The sequence below is a fragment of the Ranitomeya imitator genome, chromosome 1, assembly GCF_032444005.1.
Source record: "Ranitomeya imitator isolate aRanImi1 chromosome 1, aRanImi1.pri, whole genome shotgun sequence".
Taxonomy (NCBI): Eukaryota; Metazoa; Chordata; class Amphibia; order Anura; family Dendrobatidae; genus Ranitomeya; species Ranitomeya imitator.
Window position 1 is genome coordinate 187905019 of NC_091282.1, and position 18635 is coordinate 187923653.

Consider the following 18635-nt stretch of genomic DNA (forward strand, 5'->3'; position numbering starts at 1 on the left):
TATCAAAAAAACATAATTCTGGCGGTTTGAATTTTTTTCTTGCTTTGTTGATCAGGTAATTCTGAATGCTGCGATAACAAATATGTGTAGGTTTGATTTTTATTATTTTTTTTGTTTTATTTTGAATGGGGCGAAAGGGGGGTGATTTGAACTTTTCTATTTCCTTTTTTTCATATTTTTAAAAACTTTTTTTTTTTTTTTTTACATTTGCCATGCTTCAATAGCCTCCAAGGGAGGCTAGAAGCTGGCATAGCCTGATCTGCTCTGCTACATAGGAGCGATGGTCAGATCCACCCATATGTAGCAAAAATAGAATTAGACTTACCGGTAATCCGGTTTCTAGGAACCTTCCACGACGGCATTCGGAGGTTGTTTCTTTGCCCTGATGGGGAACAGGAAATATGGAGAGGTTAAAAGGACCTCTCCCACTTGCCAGTGACTTATAACTGAAAACCATAGCATCGGTTTACCTTTGAATTGGCACCGTCGTGGAAGGTTCCTAGAAACCGAATTACCGGTAAGTTTAATTCTATTTTCTCTAGTCACCTTCCACGACAGCATACGGAGGAATACCAACTAATTTGGCGCTAGGGTTGGACAACAGCCTGGAAAACTTTCCGGCCGAAGACTAAATCTTTGTTGAGCAGTATGTCCAATCTATAATGTTTGGAGAAAGTATGTAACGAAGACCAAGTAGCTGCCCTGCAGATTTGTTCTGCGGAGGCGCCTGCTCTTTCTGCCCAGGAGATTGAAGTGGATCTGGTCGAGTGGGCCTTAATCCCCACTGGGGGTGTTTTGTTTTGAGCAAGGTATGCTTCTGCTATAGCTCTCTTAATCCAGTTCGCAATAGTGCTTTTTGCTACTTTTTTTCCCCTGATTTCGTCCAGAGAGATGAACAAATAGATTCTGATCAATTCTAAGTAGTACAGTACAATACGTCTGACATCAAGAGTATGAAAACTTTCTTCATTTGGATTTGCTGGATTTTGACAGAAGGAAGGTAGGACAGTTTCCTGGGAGCGGTGGAATTCAGACTACTTTTGGAAGAAAGCAAGGGTCGAGACGCAGTACTATGGAGTCATCCCTAATAGACAAGTAGGGCTCTCTTATTGATAGGGCCTGGAGTTCTACTCAGGCAAGTGGGAGGGCCTTTTAACCTCTCCATATTTCCTGTTCTCCATTAGGGCAAAGAGACAACCTCCGTATGCCGTCATGGAAGGTGACTAGAGAAATTACTGCATTGTTATGAGCGCCGACAACTGGATAGCGCTCAACAGCAATCTGGCATCAACAACCATAGAGGTCTGCTGGAGACCTCTGGTGGTTATGCCGACGCACCGATGACCCCCAATCATGTGATGGGTCACCAGTGTGCGCATTTCTGGCCGGAAGCGCTTGTTAAATGCTGCTGTCAGTTTGACAGCGGCATTTAACTAGTTAATAGGATCGCAATTCCGCCCACGCCTTTTGCGGGCACATGTCAGTTTTTCAAAACAGCTGACATGTCACGTCTTTGATGCGGGCTCACCGCCGGAGCCCACATAAAAGTGGGGATACTGCCATCGGACATACTATTCAGTCTGATGGCAGAAAGGGGTTAATACACTACACTAAAAATACAAATTCCTATTTTTTTTTTCTTCTGATTTGTCCATTTTAACTATGGAAATTAACCACTTCCTGACCAGATGTAATAGTACTACAACCCCTAGCAAAAATTATGGAATCGCCGGCTTTGGAGGATGTTCATTCAGTTGTTTAATTTTGGAGAAAAAAAAGCAGATCACAGACATGGCACAAAACTAAAGTAATTTCAAATGGCAACTTTCTGGCTATGGAATCATGAAAAACAAACAAACACTCCAAAACATCACTAGTATTTTCAATCACGCAATGTTACCAGACCCCATGATAATGATCAGTAACACAAGGTACTTAAAAAACGATATTTTATTATAAATTACAAAAATGTAGGATTAGAAAGGTGCTAGTTTATAATCAAATGGGGACTCAATGCCATAGGGTACCTCAGACACCAAACTTGTTACAAAAAAAGGTGTAAATATAGTTGCCCTAAACACATTTTTCATTTATAATGCAAAGAAGCACATCAAAATACCATATATAGCAAATAGCGTGTTTTTCTGGCTAAATGAACGGTTGTAATGTCAACATACCATGTAAACAGTCAGAACACACAATAAAAGTTTTGTGACATGCCTCCCGAAGAAGCAGTGCTAAATGCGCGTCGGGGCAGAGGGACGTCCGGGGTACCCACACGTATACACTCCCATAGGTATTGCTTATACAGGTACTATACAGATGATCAGGTTTTTAATACATCAGATAGGGATTATATACATTAGATATGACTGCACTATTATGGGTATACCTTGGCGATTGGTGGAGCAGCTTAATATACATTTTTTTGCAAAAAAAAAAACGTATTAACTAAATACCCTGTATTTTTTTCATTTTTTGACTAGCACTTGCTCATTTACTGTGACTTCTTTACAACAGAGTATTTTTGACCTCGCGGTGTTCTTTTTGTGTCTTCAAGTTTCTTGGTGGTGTGAATAGGTTTCTACAGACTTGTTCAGTGTGCAAGTAGCCCATGTGTTTTTGGTTCTATAATTGTTCTCTTGTTTCTTCAAGACTGGGGAGTCCACCACTCCCCTGTGGGTCATTTGCATTGTAGCTGTTCCATCCTGCATGTCCACATGGATATTTTCTCTCTGAACCCTGCTCATACAGGTACTATACAGATGATCAGGTTTTTAATACATCAGATAGGGATTATATACATTAGATATGACTGCACTATTATGGGTATACCTTGGCGATTGGTGGAGCAGCTTAATATACATTTTTTTGCAAAAAACCGTGTTAACTAAATACCCTGTATTTTTTTCATTTTTTGACTAGCACTTGCTCATTTATTGTGACTTCTTTACAACAGAGTATTTTTGACCTCGCGGTGCTCTTTTTGTCTTCCCATAGGTATTGTATGCCCTCTTTCACATTCGCACTCTATATATATTTATCTGTAGTACAGCAGTACTTACAGACTTTTATTGAAGATGTAATGACCGCCATCTCCCCAGTGCCTTTACCTGACATGCAGTCCAATATCATCAATGACTGTGGAAATTTGCATGTTCTCTTCAGGCAGTCATCTTTAAAAATCTGATTGGAACGGCACCAAACAAAAGTTCCAGCATCATCACCTTGCCCAATGCATATTCGTGATTCATCACTGTATATGACTTTCTATAATAGATCAAGGGGATTGCAGTCAAAAGGTCCTCAGGTACTCAATTGTCCTCAGAAAAAATAGTATACTTATATAGACCAATCTGAGGAAGCTAGAAAGTCAAATGCCAAAAATATAATTTTATTGTTGGATAAATTGACCAGTCATACAGTATGCCATCGTTTCGGCCTAAATTGGCCTTTATCAAGGCAGTTATCTACAAAATAATACAACAACAGAATAGTCAAAAAAAATAATAAAGAAATCAATATACATAAATACACTGGTCAAATATAGATCAGAAGTGAACATAGGATTCAATATATGTATATCTATATTCACATACAAACATGTATACACATGCATATACATACATCATGAAAATTCCTAACAATGTATATAGCAAGATATCCCAAAATTAACGCATATGTCACAGTAGCAACCTCAACTAGCTGTGAAAAGGGTAACAGTTACCATATAGCCACATATTGCTTAAAACATTATGTATCAAATTGTATATCAAACCTGCTTATATTAAACCATCAGTATGTCAAACGAAGGGGGAAAGATTATTAGTCCAGGGTCCATAAGATGAATAGAAAATATCCAGCAGTCAGTAACATAGTAGAAATAACCATATATAGAAAATCCTCTTATATCAAAAAGGGCGAGGAAATAAAGTCCATGATTACCTGTATGATGGTATAGGGAGTGAGACTGTAAGCAATAAGATAGAAACAAGAATGAGTGCCGCAAAGGAAACTAGAAAAGTGAAAGAGTCCGCAGGAGAAATGTGAACATACCTGTTAAAGTAAGGTGTACCGGATTCCTGATTAATGCACATCCTATTTGTCCCCTACTAAACACACTACCCAAAATCCACAAAAATCTTACTAGTCCCCCGGGGAGACCTATCGTGGCCTCAACAGGCTCACTACTCTCTCCTCTGGCAATGGTTTTGGAGAAGATTCTGTCTCCTTTATTATGTCATATTCCCTCTTTTCTCCGAGACACATCTCATTTTTTGACTTTTATTCGTGACCTCAAAGTAGAACCAACCGATTGCTATCTGGTTACCCTAGATGTAAATAGTTTGTACATGAACAAACAATCAGAAAGGTATCCAAGCTGTTGAGAATTTTCTTGATAATATGAAAAAATTTGATCCCGATTTGAAAAGTTTTTGCAGCTCACTGCTTACACTCATTTTGACAAAAAAAATTATTTTTGAAGATGAGTTTTTTTTTTATTCAACGAAATGGTACTGCAATGGGCAGCAACGTGACGCCACCTTACGCCAATATCTTTATGGCCAAATTCGAATCAAAGTTTGTCTACACACATGCACTCTTCCAGCAGTATTGTCTACTATGGAATAGATACATAGACGATATTTTTCTCATATGGTGTGGAGGCATTGAACCTCTTTTATCCTTCTATTACACTATTAATCAGAGCGTTGAAAAATTGACTTTCACAATACAATATGCTCAGAGGTCTATTTCGTTTCTGGACACTCAAGTCATCATTAATGATGATAGATCACTGTCCACTGATCTTTATGTCAAACGGACAGACAAAAACAGTTTACTGTTCTTCACGTGTTGTCATCCTCGCCACATTAAAAGATCTCTTCCAAAATCGCAATTTCAGAGGATAAATCGGATTGTCTCTGACATTTCTCAACGCTCTGTGAGATTAAATGATATGGCTTCCAAATTTCGCAATCGAGGTTATCCTGATACATTTCTTAATTTTCCCTCTCATGCCTCATCTTCAACCATATCACGATCCAATACACGGAAAATGGCCTTTGTGAATACTTACCATCCTTTTATGCAGTTATTTTACAAAATTATACATCAACATTGGCCATTACTTGGGTCAGCATACCCAGACATTCCAGAGTTTCTTGTCTCCCAACTCATGTGCCACAAAAAAACGCCGAGCTTACGCAATCTCCTAGTTTCAGCCGATATTGGCAGTTCAAAAAACGAAATGAGACAAACTTTTCTGACCTCTACACGGAAGTGAACATTTCCCTGGTTGCACTGCCTCGAGTGCTCTAATATCACAAGAGGCGATACATTTACTTATCCGAGATCAGGTGAACGGTTTCCCATCCGCGACTTTTATAGCTGCGATTCAACTTATGTCATTTATTTCATTAAATGTCCATGCGGTCTCGGATATGTTGGTGAGACTACCCAACATATCCAAGACCGCATATCTCAGTATAAATCTACCATTCGGTGTAAAAGGGTGATGTTACCTATACCGGCGCATTTCATTTCCCACAATCCTAACATCTCACAGCTACGATATCAAGTTATTGATAGCATACCCATGGCGAGAAGAGGAGGCAATAGAATTTTGAAATTAAAAGAAAAAGAGGCCTATTGGATCCATACCCATCAAACTTTAGAGCCCAATGGCCTTAATAGGGAATATGAGATATTTTATTAACAATTTTTTTCATACTTATCTCTCCTATCATTTGTGGAGGAATTAGTAGGCACTCTGTTGTATACTATATTGAACCTGGCTCATGTAGATTAACATTTTTTTGAGTTAGCTTCAATGTATAAAGGCATATACCTCTCTATATAAATTTATTTTGTCAGTGATATAGTATATTATATATATCGCTATGTTATACTATAATCTTTATTTTTCCTGTTTTCTTATAGATTTAGTCCAGCGGCCCATCACATGTTTGATGCATGCACGTTTGTGTCCTACAGGTTTGTGGGTCTTTTCTTATCTTTAATATGGCCACTTACTCCGCTTCTATTATCATAGTCCACATGTATTTAATTATAGCCCTTTTAGTGCAGCGGTCAGCGTTCCTATTTGCTGCCCCACTTCCGTCTGTTTGGCTTCTTCAGCGCATGCGTGTCTCTATTTCCCTGCGCAGTGGCTCCTAGGACACTTGCCCTTCTTCCGGCCTTTACGCATCACTGACGCTATAAATAGTTGCCGGTTAGGTACACGCTGCACCTCATCCTCATAGCGGCTGTATCCGGTATCCTGTACACCTTACTTTACCAGGTATGTTCACATTTCTCCTGCGGACTCTTTCACTTTTCTAGTTTCCTTTGCGGCGCTCATTCTTGTTTCTATTTTATTGCTTACAGTCTCACTCCCTATACCATCATACAGGTAATCATGGACTTTATTTCCTCGCCCTTTTTGATATAAGAGGATTTTCTATATATGGTTATTTCTAGTATGTTACTGACTGCTGGATATTTTTTATTCATCTTATGGACCCTGGACTAATAATCTTTCCCCCTTCGTTTGACATACTGATGGTTTAATAGAAGTATGTTTGATATACAATTTGATACATAATGTTTTAAGCAATATGTGACTATATGGTAAATGTTACCCTTTTCACAGCTAGTTGAGGTTGCTACTGTGACATATGCGTTAATTTTGGGATATCTTGCTATATACATTGTTAGGAATTTTCTTGATGTATATATATGCATGTGTATATATATGTATATGTGTATACGTGTGTGTGTGTGTATATATATATATATATATATATATATATATATATTCCTATGTTCTCTTCTGATCTATATTTGACCAGTGTATTTATGTATATTGATTTCTTTATTATTTTTTTGACTATTCTGTTGTATTATTTTGTAGATAACTGCCTTGATAAAGGCCAATTTAGGCCGAAACGTTGGCATACTATATGACTGGTCAATTTATCCAACAATAAAATTATATTTTAGGCATTTGACTTTCTAGCGTCCTCAGATTGGTCTATATATGAATATGACTTTCATCCAGTCATCCACAGTCCACGATTGCTTTTCCTTAGCCCATTGTAACCTTCTTTTTTCTGTTTAGGTGGTAATGATGGCTTTCGTTTAGCTTTTCTGTATGTAAATCCCATTTCCTTTAGGCAGTTTCTTACGGTCACAGACGTTGACTCCAGTTTCCACCCATACGTTCCTCATTTGTTTTGTTGTGCATTTCCTGTTTTGGAGACATATTGCTTTAAGTTTCTGGTCTTGACGCTTTGATGTCTTCCTTGGTTTACCAGTATGTTTGCCTTTGACAACCTTCCCATGTTGTTTGTATTTGGTCCAGATTTTAGACACAGCTGACTGTGAACAACCAACATCTTTTGCAACATTGCGTGATGATTTACCCTCTTTTTAAGAGTTTGATATCCTCTCCTTTGTTTCAATTGACATCTGTCACATTGGAGCTATGATTCATGTCAGCCCACTTGGTGCAACAGCTCTCCAAGGTGTGATCACTCCTTTTTAGATGCAGAGTAACAAGCAGATCTAATTTGATGCAGGTGTTATTTTTGGGTATGAAAATTTACAGGGTGATTCCATAATTTTTCCCCTATGTTTGGTTAAAAAAAAAAAAGTAACCATTACTGACTACCACATTTTTGTTCTTGATTTCTTTTATTGTTTCTTAAAGCCAGAAAGTTGCCATTTGAAATGACTTTAGTTTTGTGCCATATCTGTGATCTGATTTTTTTTCTACAAAATTAAACAACTGAATGAACATCCTCCAAGGCCGGTGATTCCATAATTTTTGCCAAGGGTTGTACTTATTCAGTAAAGAGAGCCTACAAATGGACATATTGGTGATTGCAGGAGCCGTGCCCAGCCCAATCACCATGGGAGCTCGGCTTCACTGACAGCTAAAGTCCAGCAGTTACAGCCAGCATCACCCCTGCTAGCATTTCGATTGTGCACAACATAATAAATATAAATATATATATACATACACACACACACACACATTTTCACTCTCACAACTAAGAATCACAAAATATATTGACAACCACATTCATTGTCATTGTATTTAACCCCTGGAGTAACATAGTAAGGCCGAAAATAGACATTTGTCCATCCAGTTCAGCCTATATTCCATCATAATAAATCCCCAGATCTACGTCCTTCTACAGAACCTAATTGTATGCTACAATATTGTTCTGCTCCAGGAAGACATCCAGGCCTCTCTTGAACCCCTCGACTGAGTTCACCATCACCACCTCCTCAGGCAAGCAATTCCAGATTCTCACCGCCCTAACAGTAAAGAATCCTCTTCTATGTTGGTGGAAAAACCTTCTCTCCTCCAGACGCAAAGAATGCCCCCTTGTGCCCGTCACCTTCCTTGGTATAAACAGATCCTCAGCGAGATATTTGTATTGTCCCCTTATATACTTATACATGGTTATTAGATCACCCCTCAGTCGTCTTTTTTCTAGACTAAATAATCCTAGTTTCGCTAATTTATCTGGGTATTGTAGTTCTCCCATCCCCTTTATTAATTTTGTTGCCCTCCTTTGTACTCTCTCTAGTTCCATTATATCCTTCCTGAGCACCGGTGCCCAAAACTGGACACAGTACTCCATGTGCGGTCTAACTAGGGATTTGTACAGAGGCAGTATAATGCTCTCATCATGTGTATCCAGACCTCTTTTAATGTACCCCATGATCCTGTTTGCCTTGGCAGCTGCTGCCTGGCACTGGCTGCTCCAGGTAAGTTTATCATTAACTAGGATCCCCAAGTCCTTCTCCCTGTCAGATTTACCCAGTGGTTTCCCGTTCAGTGTGTAGTGGTGATATTGATTCCTTCTTCCCATGTGTATAACCTTACATTTATCATTGTTAAACCTCATCTGCCACCTTTCAGCCCAAGTTTCCAACTTATCCAGATCCATCTGTAGCAGAATACTATCTTCTCTTGTATTAACTGCTTTACATAGTTTTGTATCATCTGCAAATATCGATATTTTACTGTGTAAACCTTCTACCAGATCATTAATGAATATGTTGAAGAGAACAGGTCCCAATACCGACCCCTGCGGTACCCCACTGGTCACAGCGACCCAGTTAGAGACTATACAATTTATAACCACCCTCTGCTTTCTATCACTAAGCCAGCTACTAACCCATTTACACACATTTTCCCCCAGACCAAGCATTCTCATTTTGTGTACCAACCTCTTGTGCGGCACGGTATCAAACGCTTTGGAAAAATCGAGATATACCACGTCCAATGACTCACCGTGGTCCAGCCTATAGCTTACCTCTTCATAAAAACTGATTAGATTGGTTTGACAGGAGCGATTTCTCATAAACCCATGCTGATATGGAGTTAAACAGTTATTCTCATTGAGATAATCCAGAATAACATCCCTCAGAAACCCTTCAAATATTTTACCAACAATACAGGTTAGACTTACTGGCCTATAATTTCCAGGTTCACTTTTAGAGCCCTTTTTGAATATTGGTACCACATTTGCTATGCGCCAGTCCTGCGGAACAGACCCCGTCGCTATAGAGTCCCTAAAAATAAGAAATAATGGTTTATCTATTACATTACTTAGTTCTCTTAGTACTCGTGGGTGTATGCCATCCGGACCCGGAGATTTATCTAATTTAATCTTATTTAGTCGGTTTTGCACCTCTTCTTGGGTTAGATTGGTGACCCTTAATATACGGTTTTCATTGTTTCTTGGGATTTCACCTGGCATTTCATTTTCCACCGTGAATACTGTGGAGAAGAAGGTGTTTAATATGTTAGCTTTTTCCTCGCCATCTACAACCATTCTTTCCTCACTATATTTTAAGGGGCCTACATTTTCAGTTTTTATTCTTTTACTATTGATATAGTTGAAGAACAGTTTGGGATTAGTTTTACTCTCCTTTTTGGCAGCTTTAATTAGTTTTTTAGATAAAGTATTTTTCTCCCTATAGTTTTTCAGAGCTTCAATGGTGCCATCCTGCTTTAGTAGTGCAAATGCTTTCTTTTTACTGTTAATTGCCTGTCTTACTTCTTTGTTTAGCCACATTGGGTTTTTCCTATTTCTAGTCCTTTTATTCCCACAAGGTATAAACCGCTTACAGTGCCTATTTAGGATGTTCTTAAACATTTTCCATTTATTATCTGTATTCTTATTTCTGAGGATATTGTCCCAGTCTACCAGATTAAGGGCATCTTTAAGCTGGTCAAACTTTGCCTTCCTAAAGTTCAGTGTTTTTGTGACTCCCTGACAAGTCCCCCTAGTGAAAGACAGGTGAAACTGTACAATATTGTGGTCGCTATTTCCTAGATGCCCAACCACCTGCAGATTTGTTATTCTGTCAGGTCTATTAGATAGTATTAGGTCTAAAAGTGCTTCTCCTCTGGTTGGATTCTGCACCAATTGTGAAAGATAATTTTTCTTGGTTATTAGCAGAAACCTGTTGCCTTTATGGGTTTCACAGGTTTCTGTTTCCCAGTTAATATCCGGGTAGTTAAAGTCCCCCATAACCAGGACCTCATTATGGGTTGCAGCTTCATCTATCTGCTTTAGAAGTAGATTTTCCATGATTTCTGTTATATTTGGGGGTTTGTAACAGACCCCAATGAGAATTTTGTTACCATTTTTCCCTCCATGAATTTCGACCCATATGGACTCGACATCCTCATTCCCTTTGCTAATATCCTCCCTTAAAGTGGACTTTAGACAAGACTTTACATAGAGACAAACCCCTCCTCCTCTCCGATTTTTACGATCCTTTCTAAACAGACTGTAACCCTGTAAGTTAACTGCCCAGTCATAGCTTTCATTTAACCATGTCTCGGTTATTCCCACTATGTCAAAGTTACCTGTAGATATTTCTGCTTCTAGTTCTTCCATCTTGTTTGTCAGGCTTCTGGCGTTTGCGAGCATGCAGTTTAGAGGATTTTGTTTTGTTCCAATCTCCTCGAGGTGGATTGTTTTAGAAATGTTCTTACCTCCCTTCTGAATATGTTTTCCTGGGTCTTCTTTGTTCGAGTCTAATGTTTTTCTTCCCGTCCCCTCTTCTTCTAGTTTAACGCCCTCCTGATGAGTGTAGCGAGTCTTCTGGCGAATGTGTTTGCCAGGTTTGTTGAGGTGTAGTCCGTCTCTGGCGAGGAGTCCATCGTACAAGTAATTCACACTGTGGTCCAGGAATCCGAATCCTTGTTGTCTGCACCATCGTCTTAGCCAGTTGTTCGCATCAAGGATCCTGTTCCATCTCCTGGTGCCATGCCCGTCTACTGGAAGGATAGAAGAAAAAACTACCTGTGCATCCAGTTCCTTTACTTTCTTCCCCAACTCTTCAAAGTCCTTGCAGATTGTCGGTAGGTCCTTCCTTGCTGTGTCATTGGTGCCAACATGTATCAGAAGAAATGGGTGGACGTCCTTGGAGCTGAAGAGCTTTGGTATCCTATCGGTCACATCCTTGATCACCGCACCTGGAAGGCAGCATACTTCTCTTGCGGTTATGTCCGGTCTGCAGATGGCTGCTTCTGTGCCTCTCAGTAGTGAGTCTCCCACCACCACCACTCTTCGTTGCTTCTTGGCTGTACTTTTTGCTGTCACTTGTTGCTGTGTGCCCTTTTCTTTTTTGCTTGCTGGTATTGCTTCATCCTTAGGTGTGCCATCTTCATCCTCTACAAAGATTTGATATCGGTTCTTCAGTTGTGTGGTTGGTGATTTCTCCATGGTCTTCTTGCTTCTTTTGGTCACATGCTTCCACTCATCTGCTTTTGGAGGTTCTCTGACACTTTTTTCACCTTCTGTGACCAGTAGAGATGCTTCTGTTCTGTCTAGGAAGTCTTCATTCTCTTTGAGTTTCAAAGTTGCTATTCTTTCTTCCAGACCCCGCACCTTTTCTTCTAAAAGGGCCACTAGTCTACACTTCTGACAGGTGAAATTTGATTCTTCTTCTGGTCGATCTGTGAACATGTAGCACATGCTGCAGCTCACCATGTAGGTTGTCACATCTGCCATGTTGCTCCTAGATCCTGCTGACTTGCTGTGTGTTTTCCTTCTTGTGTAATCTACTCAGCCAAGCTTTCTTGCACTAATGTCCTACAGGCAAAAATTGACCTGGAATATGCAAATTATCCTCCTCAAGCTTGAATCCCTGGTTTGGTGATGCTTTCCAAGCAGCTGGTCCCGGCTGTACCCAACGATCTTCTTGCTGAGGGAGACTCTTCGCTTTTCCCAGAAGGCAGCGGGAATATGCAAATTATCCTCCTCAAGCTTGAATCCCTGGTTTGGTGATGCTTTCCAAGCAGCTGGTCCCGGCTGTACCCAACGATCTTCTTGCTGAGGGAGACTCTTCGCTTTTCCCAGAAGGCACCTGGAATATGCAAATTATCCTCCTCAAGCTTGAATCCCTGGTTTGGTGATGCTTTCCAAGCAGCTGGCCCCGGCTGTACCCAACGATCTTCTTGCTGAGGGAGACTCTTCGCTTTTCCCAGAAGGCACCTGGAATATGCAAATTATCCTCCTCAAGCTTGAATCCCTGGTTTGGTGATGCTTTCCAAGCAGCTGGCCCCGGCTGTACCCAACGATCTTCTTGCTGAGGGAGACTCTTCGCTTTTCCCAGAAGGCACCTGGAATATGCAAATTATCCTCCTCAAGCTTGAATCCCTGGTTTGGTGATGCTTTCCAAGCAGCTGGCCCCGGCTGTACCCAACGTTTGTGAATACCTTATTCACAAACCTGTTGGTACACCCCTGTCAAATATACTGAACATCAACTAATACATTCTATCTAGAAAAGATTGAAAACAATTTGTCCATAGGAACTCTAAACTAAGCTGTAATGTAGTTGGCATCACTGGTGTCTACAACATTGTAATCAGGTAGTCTGCCTATTTAGAGGGTGATGTGTAAATATAGAAGTGGGAAACAGAGCGCACAATAGGGTGATACCCTGTGCAGGGAGAGTAGGAGAGGGCTGGTTACGCTGACAGGCACAACTCATTTGTAGACATGAAGAAAAATAGCTGCCCCGTGGCTGGTGGATAAATCCTTCAGGAGATATTGGATCCAGTTGGATGATCACGTAGGTGGGCTGCGCTGCTAGAGTAAATCAATTCTTTAGAAATAATGATGAGGAACAGGCTTTTTGTTCACAACACATTTTAACTCTGTACCGGCATCTTTTGCAAGTGAAAAAAAAAGTGTAATTTATTTAGATGGCAAAATGTAGTCATTGTGCTGTTTGGTATCGTGGTGTATACCACACTGAACATGGACCAAAGAAAACAATGTAAAGCGTTGTTTCCAGAGATTACAAATAAAATAATGGACAAAAATGTTAAAGATAAAGGCGATCAGACCATCTCTAAACATCTTGATGTTCCTGTTACTACAGTTGCACATATTAGTTTTTAGGTCTGTGTCCGTGTAGCCAACCTCCCTGGATGTAACTGAATGAGGAAAATTGAAGACAAATTAAAGGAACGGATATTATGAATGGTAACCGAAAAGCTCATATCTTCCGAAGAGATTAAAGGTGAACTCCAAAGTACATCAGGGACATATCGTATCATCCATTGCTATCACCCATGCTGGTCAAACTGGACTTCATGGAAGAGAATAGAAGACTAAAATATTCCAAAATGCATCTTGATGCAGTTGGTTTTTATATTTGAGAAAGGCGCTAGTCCGACATGGAAACATTGAGGAATAAAACCTGCTTCTTTATATTATTGGATCCAAGGATCTTCATTTTGTTTAGCACAGTCTCAAATTGTGAATTGTCTTTTTTTCAAGCCCCCGAGTGGAGTTCACCCCCCAGCCATGGGGCAGGAGCAACCATTGTTGAGCTTTCACAGGAGTTGTGCCTACACAATTTGCTCAGGTGAGCACATTACCTGGATCTATTTTAACCCTTTTTAAAGAGATCACCATATGGTGTGGTGCACCCTGTTTCCCTACAGTGTTTATCTAAAATGGACTTAACGGAAGATGACAGAGGAATAAACATAAGAGCAAATCACAAAAAGTGAGACTGGAATTTGCCAAAATGGACATTGACAATCCACAAAGATTCTGGTAGAATGTCCTTTGGACAGTTAAAACACTGGAAATTGTTGGCAAGTCACATCAGCTCTATGTTCACAAGATGGAAAAATTAAGACTACAAAGAATACTGTACCTACTGTGAAACACATAGGAGTCTCTGGTATGTTTAGGAGCAGCATGTGCCACAGCGTATCTTGAATCTGTGGAGGGTACAATGAAGTTTCAAGACTATCAAAGCATTCTGGAGCGACATGTGCTGCCCAATGTCAGAAAGCTTAGTTCATGGCTCCTCCAAAACACAGCTTAAAACATGCAAGAAAGGACAAGAGCAAAGCATTCGACTATTCTGAAGCGGCTTCTATCTTCTAATGCAGGGGTCCCCAACTCCAGTCCTCAAGGCCCACCAACATGTCATGTTTTCAGGATTTCCTTAGTCTTGCCCAGGTAATAATTGCATCACCTGTGCAATGCAAAGGAAATCCTGAAAACATGACCTGTTGGTGGGCCTTGAGGACTGGAGTTGGGGACCCCTGTTCTAATGAACATCTGTGGAGGAAGCTGAAATTTGCAGTCAGGAGAACACTCCTGAGACAGCTGGAGCAGTTTACTCACAAGGAGTGGGCCAAAATACCAGTGGACAGGTGCAGAAGTCTCAAGAAGAGTTACAGAAAATTGTGTGATTGCCACAAAAGGTTGTGCAAGTAAATATTAAGTTATCGGTATCAGCATTTTTATCCAGGCCATTTTCATGAGGATTTTTGTTTTTCTATTTAATTTTTCTGTCGAAGCACAATTCGGAAACAATTATGTTTATTAGTTGATGTTCAGTAAATTGAAGATGAAAATTGCTTTTAGTCAGTTTCACATTATTTCAGTGACCATTGTGGGTTTTTCTTACTTTAATAGAAGGGTAGTAACAATTTTATCTGTGTGTATACACGGGAAAAATGTATTTTTTCCCCATCATATCACTGCACAAAAGGTAGAATAAAACATGATTAAAAAATCATGTACAGAAAAATGGTATCACTGAAAACGTTTTGTCCAGTAAAAATCAAGTCTTCACGTGTCTCTATCAGCGTAAAAGTAGTTACAGCTCTCACAATATTGCAATGCAAAACAAATGACGATTTCTAAAAAATTGGTAAAGGGAACCGGTCACCAGTTTTGGCCGCTAAAGTACCGCAGTGCGCATGCAGCAGGGCTCTCTGACTTTTCCCAGCGCCTGTGCACTGCAGTACTTTACGCTGCCCTCAACAGGTCAGATAAGTACGCCTGCGCAAGAGCGCGATTCTGAGGAGCCTGTGTGAATGATCCAGGGTCGCGTCATCTTGTACTGACCCAAATAATAAAGCTGTTTTACCGAATGGTGTAAAGGAAAAAAAAAAAAGAATGGAAAGCAATGAAAAAAATGCTATGTACCCCAGAATGTTTCGATTAAATTCATCACACAAATAAATAGCCCTCATACAGCTCTGTGGAAAAATAAAACTTTCAAAACAGGGCAATGCATTCATATTTTTTTGTAAATGTTTTTTTTTAGTGTGTGAAGTAGCTAAAGCTAGTTTTTATACATATATATTATATATGCAATACCTATTTAGCTCTCTATTTGCCATTGTTGCACTGCCCAGAAGAATAAAGCTGTTATAAGTGTTGTTTATGCCGCAGAGTGAACGACAGAAAAGAAAAAAAAATTTACAGCAGTGCAAAAATTGTTTTTATTATTTGTTCATTCTGCTCCTCAACAACCAAAATAAGTATTGGATCACATTTATTCTGTGATCTACGCTATGCACTTACATGGGGATTGCTATCTAAATCTCTGAATAACAATTCCGACAAAACCCAAATTAAAACATTCACTGCCATCTTATCTTAAAATGGTACCAATAAAAGCTTCAACTCGACCTGCAAAGAAACAAGTCCTATCTCTGGTCCTTCATCTGTCAATGTAAATATAGTCTGTTTCAAAAATACTGTTAGCATAAAGACTCTGGCAAAGCAACATGCCCCCCAACTCTAATGAAGTCACTTATGGGGGCTTTTGATGTTCCAGTTCTCTAGGAGCTCTGCAAATGGAAATAGAAACCACATTTTTGTGCCAATTATGTAAACCCTTCTGTAAGTGAAAAAACTAGAACTAAGGCTGGTTTCACATTTGCGTTTTTGGCGCTGCGTTTTAGCGCAAAAAAAGCATGCGTTTTTTTCCTATATTTAACATTAAAAATGCATGCTTTTTTTGTATGCGTTTTGCCGCGTTTGACGACGCATGCGTCGTTTCTATGCTTGTGTTTTGTTGCGGAAATGCAACATGTAGTAATTTCTAGAGGCGTTTTTTTTTGCCGCAAAAAACGCATGCTTTTTTTGCCACAAAAAAACGTATTGCTGTCTATGTGAACGCATGCATTTTTAAGCACATGCGTTTGGTTGCGTTTTTAAACGCATGCGTTTCCATAGAATAAAACCAGTCTACACACTGATAAGCCACCCCCCACCATCAAGGTGATAAAGGGATCCAAACCCTAACCCTAACCCCCCACCATCAAGGTGTTAAAGGGATCCTAACCCTAACCCCCCACCATCAAGGTGATAAAGAGATCCAAACCCTAACCCTAGGGGCGTGGCTTGCTGGGGACTGGGAGCTGACCACCTTCACTGAGGCTCCCAATAAATCCCTGATTATCAGCGGCAATTTTAATGCTTCCTGGGAATAAACCACACAGAACTTTATTTAAAGTGTCCAAGGAAAGACACATCACGGAAAAAGCAACCTGGAAGAAAGCACAAACATCACCGGGACTTATGGACCCCAACTGCGGCCTTGCTGAAGGCTTACATACACAAGGAAACAGGAGGCTACAATCACCGGCGCTACCAAGCCCCGGACCAGGTGTGCACATCAGAAGATCCCTGGATAAGCCTCCGTCCACAGCGGCTCCCGCATTGAAATCTGCAAGATTCGCCGGCTCCCTGACTGGTCCCGGAGCTATCGCCGCAGGTAGGCCTAAAGCCGCAGCCTCGCCTGAGCTGGCGAGGCCGAGAAGCAAGAGAGGGGAGGTGGCCCCGCCCACAGCTCCGCCCGCCGCTCACGGCGGCACCGCTACAGGAGGAATGAGCCGCATCCCGAGAGCTAAGGGGAGATCGGGTGAAGCGGTGCTCCTCGCGGCTGCTCCTGCAAGTCCCCCGAGACCCTCCGACTTACTTACCCGGGCCGGTGACACCTCCGAGAGAGGACCTGGAGCCGCGGCACTGATCACGCTGAAGAAGCTTGAGAGAGGGGACGGAGAGAAGGTCCCGCCCACAGCGCACGGCAACACAGATCTCTATAGGAAGAGTCTGGACCCGCACACAGGAGAAGCTCCGGAGGTACCTCAGCCACAAGCGGCTCTGGCTCCGAACTCCCCAGCTATAGCTGCTACAACACCCCAGACCGGTGTGTCATCTAACTCAGGTACCACAGCTCTTCATTTGCCGGCTGGGATAGGGTGCAGGGCAGCACAGGGGAAAAACCTCGGACAGGGGAGAGAGAGACAGGACGAGACCCTGCCTTCAACTCCGCCCACTGATTACAGCTGCCCTGCCACTAATAACATCAGAAAACAAGCAGCAACCCGTACCCTCAGATACGATGCCCCTTCATTCATACCGTAGCTCAGACCCCAGTTAAAGGAGAAACATCAGTCCACAAGCCCTGGGGTACCACAGCTCAAACCAGAGGTCACGCCACAAAAAAATCGCATTTCACAAAACGCGCTGTTAAAGGGACATAGCAGTCTAATAGATCAAGGGGAGAAATACTCCACATCAAACACCCCATGTCCATCATTCGGATCAGTGGAGACAATAATGACAGAAGGTCCCCCCACTAAAATAGCTATGGACAATATACTAGCAGGCTTCTGTGACATCTTAAATTAAAAAAAATGGATGAAGGCTCTTCAAAGCTAGACAAATACATTCTCTCTTTCAAATCTTTTAACTCAGGATTAGATGGTATGGAGACAGCGTCTGAGTCTTACATAAGAGACGCACTGACTTCCATTGCAGAGAGCATTGACTCCTCCTCATCGGCATCTTCTTCAAGGTCATCCCAATCTGATTGCTCCTCGCCTATATGCGACTCATACTCACCCTCTGTATATTCATCGGATAGCAGCGAAGAGGACTTCTCACCTAGGGGTTTAGATCTTCCCCACTTGGTTAGTTCGCTGACCCCTGCTATATCTGGTACTACACTGGAAAATCTGCAAAAAGACAGACGCACTAAAAAGCAACATGGCGAGTCTCGAGAACCACAGACGAAGAAATAACGTAAAAATAAGAGGAGTTCCGGAGTCTGTTAAACCCCCTCAATTGAAGAATTATATTCTCAAAATGATTCACAAATTCATTCCTGATGTCAGTGAACCGAACATTATTGAAAAAGCTTTCCGAATCAAAAGACCTGCGTCTCTCCCACAGGATGTGCCAAGGGACATCATTGTCTCCTTTTTCCCGGCTTGGGTCAGGAGTAAATTATTCGATCTCCCCTCCGACAAGAACTTTCAGCTCT